This window comes from Macrobrachium nipponense, chromosome 6, assembly GCF_015104395.2.
Source record: "Macrobrachium nipponense isolate FS-2020 chromosome 6, ASM1510439v2, whole genome shotgun sequence".
NCBI classification, from domain to species: Eukaryota; Metazoa; Arthropoda; class Malacostraca; order Decapoda; family Palaemonidae; genus Macrobrachium; species Macrobrachium nipponense.
In genome coordinates this window covers 61,088,904-61,098,903 of record NC_061108.1, presented here as the reverse complement: position 1 = coordinate 61,098,903, position 10,000 = coordinate 61,088,904, and the positions used below count along the sequence as shown (strand labels likewise).

At 34.8% G+C, this 10,000-nt stretch overlaps 1 protein-coding gene across 6 annotated transcripts in view; it reads left to right on the top strand.

Moving 5' to 3' along the window:
- The window catches only part of LOC135216426 (beta-1,3-galactosyltransferase 1-like), a 77,643-nt gene that overhangs the window by 15,260 nt on the left and 52,383 nt on the right, over window positions 1–10,000 (top strand). Inside the window, exon 1 of one of the 6 annotated variants that reach the window (XM_064251783.1) lies at window positions 1,884–2,069. The exons of the other annotated variants lie outside the window; for them this stretch is intronic. The gene's annotated coding sequence lies outside the window, so the exon portion shown is untranslated. Of the gene's footprint in view, window positions 1–1,883; window positions 2,070–10,000 lie in introns of those variants that run through there. 6 annotated transcript variants of the gene reach the window in all.

Below are 10,000 nucleotides of genomic sequence, written 5' to 3'. Positions count from 1 at the left end.
ATTTATAGGGTTTATTTTTTTACCATATTGAAAAATTCATATCTAGCAAAAAAATGACTTTTAGAAAAAAAACTCTTCATTCGATTGGAGGTCTACATCAGGTCTATATATGGTAGTAATCCCAGGTCTTAATATTAAATATCAAGGGAGGAGATAGAATTTGAAAAATGGTTATTTTTGGGATAAATCGCCCTGGCGTCACAAAACCGAAGGTCAGAGGCAAAAATCATATGCGGTTTGGAGATGTCCCAAGTCACCTTATTAAGTGGTATGAATATCAAAGTCCTGTCCTTAAAAAAGGGCATATGCCGGCCGGCCCCCTTAACATTGCTCTCTCTCTCTCTCAAAATCTCTCTCTCTCTCTCGCTCGCTATTTGCAAGGCTGTTTCAGTAACTTAACGTAGCTCACATTAATTTTGTATTCAAGCTGGTCACTCATAATTATTAGTAAAATATGTGTTGTTTGTGGAATATGAACATAGTATTATTTCTGTTAGTTTTGTGAAGGCGCCCACGGAAATAGTGAAGAGGTTGAAATTGTAACAGGCCTTTTGATTAGAGTTGCAACTGTGTATAAGGTATTTTTACAAATGTTTTGAAGTGCACTTCGAGGTTTTATCATTTTTAAACACATTTATCTTTTGCTTTGTTCTTTTGACATATCCAATTTTATATGCTTAATGTTTGTACTGTCAATGCTTTAATTATTTTTGTATTATGCATTATGTTTTTGCATTGTCTTTATTGTGTTTAATTAGTTTGAATAATATTCTATTATGTAATTGTTGGAATTTAACACTTGCAAATTAATTTGTAGTTAAGTGAATTTCATTTCAAATTTAATTATTGCTTTATGATTTAATTTAATTAATTTTCTTGATAAACTTTGATTTAATATTGCTTAATAATTAATTCAAGAATTAATTAAACTTTGGTTTTCAAGTAATAACAATTTCCCTGAGATTGTTTTCAAGTAATAACAATTTCCCTGAGATTGTGAATTTCACTTATAAATTTTGAATTTAGAAATAAATTTTTGTATTTAAAATTTATATGAGTATTTTATTACAACCCCAGTATTAAGCATTATATTTTATTTTGTTTAGGTAGAAATATAAAGTGATAATTGTGACGTTTCCCACAAATAAATCAGAATTAGGGAAATACTTAGATTTTAAATTGTAGAAGGAGTGATGCCCTTTAATTAAGATTACATCACACCTATTTTAATGAACTTAGACTGATTGTTTTCTTGACTGTTCAGTTATATAAGGGATCACTACCACCTTTAGAGTATTCAGTCGTTTAGTATTTGTGATGAAGGGTCAGGTGTCGGCTGTAGTGAGGTAAGTAATAACCAGGTACTTGAACAAAACTGTGCCTAAGTACAAAGGGTGTCCCAGACCCAGGAATAAAAGGGTCTCTTATACTAGCAAGTACAAATGGTAAGTGTAGTAACCAGATACTTGGCAATTTGGGTTAACAAATATTAATGATGTCCAGACACAGATCTTTGACTACTTCGTGTACCAAGTATTAATGGTATCCAGACCCAGATACTCTAGGCCACTTCGTCACAGTATATATATATATATATATATATATATATATATATATATATATATATATATATATATATATATATATACAGGGTATTTCGAAATTAGAACCCCCCTCTACGGCATAAGCTAAAATTGACATGGACAAAAACAAAAGTAATTTAGAACAGGGGTATGATTTCAGCAATTCACAAAAGAGCTGAGACTAGAACTTCATTTCCCTGAGCACTGCGATCACTTCTCTTCACAGGTTGTCGAGGCTTGGTATATCATCATAGTTCACTGTGCGCACTTCAACACGATCCTTTAAGATACTACTAATGCTTTCACACACATTAAGGATAGGGGAGCTACCTGGAAATTCATTTGAAAAGAAGAAATTTATACCACTGTTTAGAAGCATCTCCTGTGTCTGAAGAGCCTTGAAATATGGTGCCTTATCATGCAAATGTGACTTCTTCAACAGATAACACATTTTCAGGATCATTGAGGAAAGGAAATACTTCACCAGTAAGCTCAGTTTCTCTGAAGTATTCGCCATTCCATGACTGTCCTTTTTCTTTGATGATGTACATTAACCATTTGGCTGTGAAACAGAGAAAAATTCTCAAACATTCAGGAAATTTCATAACAAGGCGATAGAGCATGTCATCGTTGATATCATCCATCTTTACAGCCCAAATGATATCATTTTTATGATATGGTTTCCTGACTGTGTAAATGAAGAATTCATCTGATGCAGCAATATGGAGAAAGTCAGCTTCATCCCAATCTTTAATTAAGAAATGAACCACAAAACCATGCACTGTCTTCTCTCTGTTGCTGAGTGATGTTGGGCTTGCTGATAAATGGCTTCATATCAAATTTTTTCAACTCACGATATGCAGCACTATAACTTCTCTTCTTTCCACTTTTTGTTTCTAGTTCAAACACCAATTTACGGTCTACCCACTGCCTCAGCTATATTTTCTTTTGATTCCTGACAGTCATATGGATTTTTGTTCCAGTTTCTTTTAACAAAGGATTCATCTCTTTTAATGTATCTAGCTATCCAGGAACCTGAAATGAAGGATGCGCTAGTATCCCTGGCCTCTCTGAAAGTTATAGCCCGGATTCAGTCAATCCATCTGATTTCCTCAGAGTCGTTAGCCATGGCCATATCTAACTTGTTAACCGAAAGGTAATTTTTTTCGTTGATAATAATTTTGTCGGCTCACGGGCACGAACCTAGGAACCAAGAAATCAGGACGTATAGTGAAGCGCTCTACCCACACAGCTATCACAAGAGGTATATAATGCCGCCTCTCACATACAAATCCCTGTCACGCTCAGGTATACGTTGTTTTGGAGTCGACATCACCCTGACTTTGATAACTGTGTAGTGATTTTGTCGCACATAGCCAATTTGTGAGTCTTATCACATCACTGTGATTCATATATGCACATTAAGCTACAAATGTCCTTTAGTATCTAATTCGCTCTACCTCGTCCTAATTTCTTGGTTCCTAGGTTAGCAACCGTGAGCAAATACAATTACTATCAACTAAAAGCTTAACATATATGAAAATATATTAATTCCGAGATAGAGCGAATTAGATATTAAAGGACATTTGTAGCTTAATGTGTATATATGAATCACGGTGTTGAAATAAGACTCATAAATTTGCTACGAGCGACAAAAACACTACACAGTTATCAAGGTCGAGGTGGGTTGATGCCGACTCCAAAAATGCAAATACCTGAGCGCGATAGGGATTTGTAAGTGAGAGGTGGCATTAAATTATACCTCTTGTGATAGCTGTGTGGGTAGAGCGCTTCACTGTACGTCCTGGTTTCTTGGTTCGTAAGTTCGCCCCCGTGAGCCAACGAAATTAATTTCAACTGGAAGGTTCTTTTTGGTTAACATATATGAAAACATAATAATTCCAAGATAGAGCGAATTAGATATTAAAGGACTTTTGTAGCTTATTGTGTATAAATGAATAACGTTGATGTAATAACACACACACACACACACACACACACACACACACACACACACACACATATATATATATATATATTATATATATATATATATATATATATATATATATATATATTATATATATATATATATATGTATATATATGTATATATATATATGTCTATATATATAGTATATATATATATATATATATATATATATATATATATATATTGCTACTTTCAAAATGCATATTTTCCCCTCTTTGAAATGTCATGTAGAATTGTGGCAACATTTTTTCAGATTCCTAGATAGCTTAGAGATAGGATGTTTTAATGTGTGTTCAGATTTCGCATTACATATTGTAAAAGAATATATATAATATATATATATATATCATAATATATATATATATATATATATATATATATATATATATATACAATATATATATATATATATATATATATGTATATATATATGTATAATATATATATATATATATATATATATATATATATATATATTATATATACACATAACACATCCCGTGCATGTTAACTACTTTTCCCCTCATTTTCGGAAAAGAAAAATCTCTTTATTTCCTTTTCTCTTCATCCAAGAGAGAGAAAAAAAAAAAATCTTTTTCCCTAAAAAAAGACTCTACGGGCATTTCACTTCATCAACTAATCAATCAGCTGATATCTTAGCATCCAATGTCAAGGCCAAATCCATCTCCAACACTAAGAAAAAAAAAGGAAAAGGGGGAATTCACCCACACTGAGACAAAAAAAATTTCTCCCCCCCTGAGAACAACCCCTCAGTCAAGCGGCAGAACACTCCCCCGAGGCATGCCAGTAGTATCCCCATCTCGCAATACCCTCCCCTGCACTATCTCTCGAGTGAGGCTAGTGGTACCCATGCAACTACCCTCCCAAGGGATGCCCGTACACCCTCGCAATGCAAGGCGCCTCTCTGCAGAAATATGCTGAGCCCTTAAAATTGTGGCCGCTCTGTGTCTCTAAGCCAAATCTGCTTATATAAGCACAGTTCCCATGCATAGAAAAATACACTCCTATGTTTTAAACAAAGACGAATGCATACGTCTATTATAAACACGTGCAAATAAAGAAAACACTTCACTATGGGGAAAGAAAAATTGTTTTGACCTCTGAACCAATCCCATAACCCAGAAACATTTAAACAAAAACCCACTCCTTTTTGATAAAACAATAGTTTAACACTCACCACTCCATAATGGGAAAAAAGAACTCGAAATTCTTCGTAAAAACGCGTAAATCTCGTCGGCACAATACAAACGCGACCGGTGAGATGACCACTAGCAACACTCACTTACAAACTAGACTGAGTTGCTTGTCTCACGACTCCCACCCTGAAGAATCTTGGTACGAGCAAATTGATTGACCCTAATAGAAAATCTTTCCTCATCCCCCCATCCCACGGACGGACATTTTCTCTACCCCTTTTATTTCCTAACTGGCCAACCATCTCTACATTGGCGTTCCTAGGCATAGAAAAACAAGAAAACTTTCTATATCCCCTTTTTAACCGTCTGCCACCACTATTAATATATATATAATATATATATATATATATATATATATATATATATATATATATATGTATATATGTATATATGTATATATATATATATATATATATATATATATATATATATATATATATATATGCTACTACTTTCTATATGCATATTTCCCCTCTTTGAAATGTCATGTAGAATTGTGCAACATTTTTTCAGATTCCTAGATAGCTTAGAGATAGGATGTTTTAAATGTGTGTTCAGATTTCGCATTACATATTGTAAAAGAATATATATATATATATGACATAGAATGTAAAAAGAGAGAGATTTTCTTTGTCCGTTCGAAACTATGAGTTGTTTCCATATTATGTCAATTCTTTGAGATTAGAGGGTCTGCAAGATCCGTTTGCTTTCCTAATTCTGTCAACGCGTTTGATAAGCGAACTCAAATCTTCATTTATGTTTTGGGAATCTATCATCATATGTGATAAGCCTTCTGCTCAATGTCGATCGAATAGAGTACGTGTCTTTTTTTTAACAGAATCGTTTCATATGTGTATGTCTTTGATCAAAGCCACGTGGAGGTTACCCATTTTTGTGTGAGATTACGTAAGATTTTGAAGCTTCTGGAAGAGTTATTGACTCAAAACGTTTTGTCATCTACCCTGTCCAGTTTCCGTAAGGAAGAGAGATTCATTATATCTTAGGAACGCGAGGCGTTCAGACATCTCCCTCTCTCTCTCTCTCTCTCTCTCTCTCTCTCTCTCTCTCTCTCTCTCCATCGCATAGCACTTTTGATCTTAAAGTAACATAACGTAAACTGGTCACTAGTAACTTGAGGATTTCATATTTGATATTATTTAGAGTTTATTTAGTGTTATTTAGTGTTTTTGTGGAATCTGAACAAACATTGTTTCGTAACGGCGCCTGGTTTTTGGTAAAGTGAAACAAGCCTGCAGCAAAGAAAGAAATTGGTATACCAAAAAGGTAAAGTGTTTTATATTTTTATTAGTTGCAACTAATAACTAATAACGGATAGGAACTATGGTTAACTAATAACTAATAAGAGATGGTTATGAAGGTTTGGTAAAAACTGATGGTTACAATGTTTTGAGTGAAAAAGATTTACACTTTTACACATTGCATATTTTTGTGTTTTGTGTTTGTTCCATTGTTTGTGCACTTGTTCATTTTCTTATTGAAGTGTGCCTTTTTATTTTATATTTTTATTTGCATTCACAATTTAATTGACTTAGTCATTTTTATTGTTTAATTTAATATTTGTGAATTAATTTGGATTTACTTAGAATTCTTTTCAATTTTTATTATTGTTTAGCACTTGTGAATTAATTTCAAATTTTCAATTATTGCCTAACACTTTCGAATTTCAATTGAATTAATTTTCTTGAATTTTGTGATAAATTAATTTTGATTTAATTTTACTTATTTGATTCAAGAATTAATTAAACTTTACTTTGTTTTCAAGTAACAGTAATTTTCCCTGATATTGTGAATTTTACTTATAAATTTTGAATTTAATAATAAATTTTTTTATTTAAAATTTTTATAAGTATTTCATTTCTAACCAGTATATTTGCAGTTAATTATGATTATGATTATGATAGGTAGAAACATAGAGTGGTAATTGATTTGCTTTCCTTCAATTTACTTGAAGTGACTCAGAACCAGGGAAGTACTTAGACTTCTGAAATCAGGGAAATACTTAGACTTTTAAAGTTGTTGATGGAGTGATGCCCTTTGATTAATTTAATTACTTACAAGATTACCTCACACCTGTTTCGATGAACTTAGTCTGATTTTCTACAAAATTGGTATGTTGTTAAGGGATCACTGTTGCCTTTAGAGTATTCAGTCATTTAATACGTGTTATGAGGGTTCAGGTGCCTGGCTTTTGGTGAGGTAATAATTGATGAATGGTAACCAGATACTTGGCACTTCGTAACATTGTATTAATGGTGCCCAGAGACCCCGGAAAGCAGATTTCATTATCACTCTAGAATATACTGGTGGTGTTACGGATATTTTTTGATAGGAGAGTGACCATATAGTTTTTCTTTTGCATTTATTGTATTGAATTGTAAGTTGATAATTTAGAGGAAAATGGTTCAGTTCAAGGTTCAGGAATTTTTAGCAGCCCCTTCCATATATATATATATATATTATATATATATATATTATATATATATATATAACTATCATTTACTCCTCTCTCGAAGAGGTTAAAAAGACTGGGAAAGGAATCGCTCTTTCTTTTATTAATCTTAATAATATTTTAAAATTAGTTATTAAGTAAATCATTTATTTATCATACCTCAAAAGAAATAAACGTATGTAAGTGAGAGAGAGAGAGAGAGAGAGAGAGAGAGAGAGAGAGAGAGAGGAATTTTATTGTGATTTTTTAATTTCCTTAAACTTGATATTATTTGAAAATTGGTACTGTAAGTTATTATTTAATCATAAAATGTAGTAGTACCTTTAAAGAGGGAGAGCGTTACCATTACGACATAGGTATCTTGTGGGAAGAGAGAGAGAGAGAGAGAGAGAGAGTTATCCTTATTCAAAAGAGTGAAATGGAAAGATTATTGTATTTTTTAAAATACTATCACATATGAGCGCCTCAGTGGCTTGGTTGGTATGGTCTTTCCTTGCCACCTGGGTGGCCGCGTGTTGGATTCTCGGGCATTCCACTGAGGAGTCAGAGATGTGCATTTCTGGTGATAGAAGTTCACTCTCGACGTGGTTCGGAAGTCACGTAAAGCCGTTGGTCCCGTTGCTGAATAACCACTGGTTCCATACAACGTAAAAACACCATACTAACAAACAAACAAACTGTCACATAATATTATTATTATTATTATCATCATTATTATTATTATTATTTTTTGGGGGGGTCTCTTACAGTCCTCCAATTCGATTGGGTGGTATTTATAGTGTGGAGTTCTGGGTTGCATCCTGCCTCCTTAGTTCATCACTTTTCTCACTATGTGCGCCGTTTCTAGGATCACACTCTTCTGCATGAGTCCTGGAGCTACTTCAGCCTCTAGTTTTTCCAGATTCCTTTTCAGGGATCTTGGGATCGTGCTTAGTGTTCCTAGGATTATGGGTACAATTTCCACTGGCATATCTCATGTCCTTCTTATTTCTATTTTCAGGTCTTGATACTTATCCAGTTTGTTCCTCTCTTTCTCTTCAACTCTGGTGTCCCATGGTATTGCGACATCAATGAGTGATACTTTCTTCTTGATTTTGTCAATCAACGTCATGTCTGGTCTATTTGCACGTATCACCCTATCTGTTCTGATACCATAGTCTCAGAGGATCTTTGCCTGATCGTTTTCTATCACTCCTTCAGGTTGGTGCTCGTACTACCTATTGCTGCAAGGTAGCTGGTGTTTCTTGCACAGGCTCCAGTGGAGGGCTTTTGCTACTGAATCATACCTCTTTTTGTACTGGTTCTGTGCAAGTGCCGGACATTCGCTTCCTATGTGGTTTATGGTTTCATTTTTCGTATTGCACTTCCTACATGGGAGAGACGTTATTCCCATCTATCGTTCTTTGAACATACCTGGTTCTTAGGGCCTGATCTTGTGCCGCTGTTATTATTCCTTCAGTTTTCTTCTTGAGCTCTCCCCTCAGTAGCCATTACCACGTGTCATAGCTGGCTAGTTCTTTAGTCTGTCTCATGTATTGTTGTGCCATTCCTCTGTTCTGCTTATCATTCTCCTGTCTCTGTATATTTCTGGGTCTTCGTCTACTTTTAGCAGTCCTTCTTCCCATGCACTCTTGAGCCACTCGTCTCCATTGGTTTTCATGTATTGCCCCAGTGCTCTGTTCCCGATGTTGACTCAGTCCTCTATGATTAGTAGTCCCCTCCCTCCTTCCTTTCGTGTTATGTATAGTCTGTCCGTATTTGCTCTTGGGTGTAGTGCTTTTTGTATTGTCATATTTTTCCTCATTTTCTGATCTATGCTGCGAAGTTCTGCCTTCGTCCATTCCACTATTCCTGTGCTGTATCTGATTACTGGCACTGCCCATGTGCTTATGGCTTTTATCATATTTCCGGCGTTGAGTTTTGACTTGAGTATCGCCTTGAGTCTCTGCATATATTCTTTCCTGATCGTGTCCGTCATCTCTTGGTGTTTTATATCCCCTCCTTCGATTATTCCCAGGTATTTGTATCCCCTTTCATCTATGTGTTTAATGTTGTTCCCATCTGGTAGCTTTATCCCTTCAGTCCTTGTTACTTTGCCCTTTTGTATGTTGACTAAGGTACATTTTTCTATCCCAAACTCCATCCTGATGTCCCCAGATACAATCCTTACAGTCTGGATTAGGGTAACTATTTCCTTGATGCTCTTACTATACAGCTTAATGTCGTCCATGAACATCAGGTGGTTAATTCTGTTGCCTCTTTTCTTGAGTTGGTACCCAGCATCCATCTTCTGCAGAACTTTTGTCATGGGAATTATGGCTCCTACGAAGAGTAGTGGGGACAGTGAGTCGCCCTGGAAGATCCCTCTCCTGATATTAACTTCTGCTAGTCTTATTCCAGAGCTTGTAAGTATTGTATTCCAATTGCGCATTGTATTTTTGAGGAAGCTGATGGTGTTTTCCTCTGCCCCATATATTTTCAGGCATTCTAATAGCCATGTGTTTGTATCATGCCGAAAGCTTTCTTATAGTCTATCCATGCCATGCTTAGGTTGGTTTTCCTTCTCCTACTGTTCTTCATTACCATTTTGTCTATCAGGAGCTGGTCTATTGTGTGCTTACACTTCCTTCCGCAGCCTTTCTGTTGGTGGGGGATGGTATTTGTATCCTCTTGGTAGTTGTATAGCCTTTCACTGATGATAGTGTTAGCAACTTCCACATTATTGGTAGGCAGGTGAT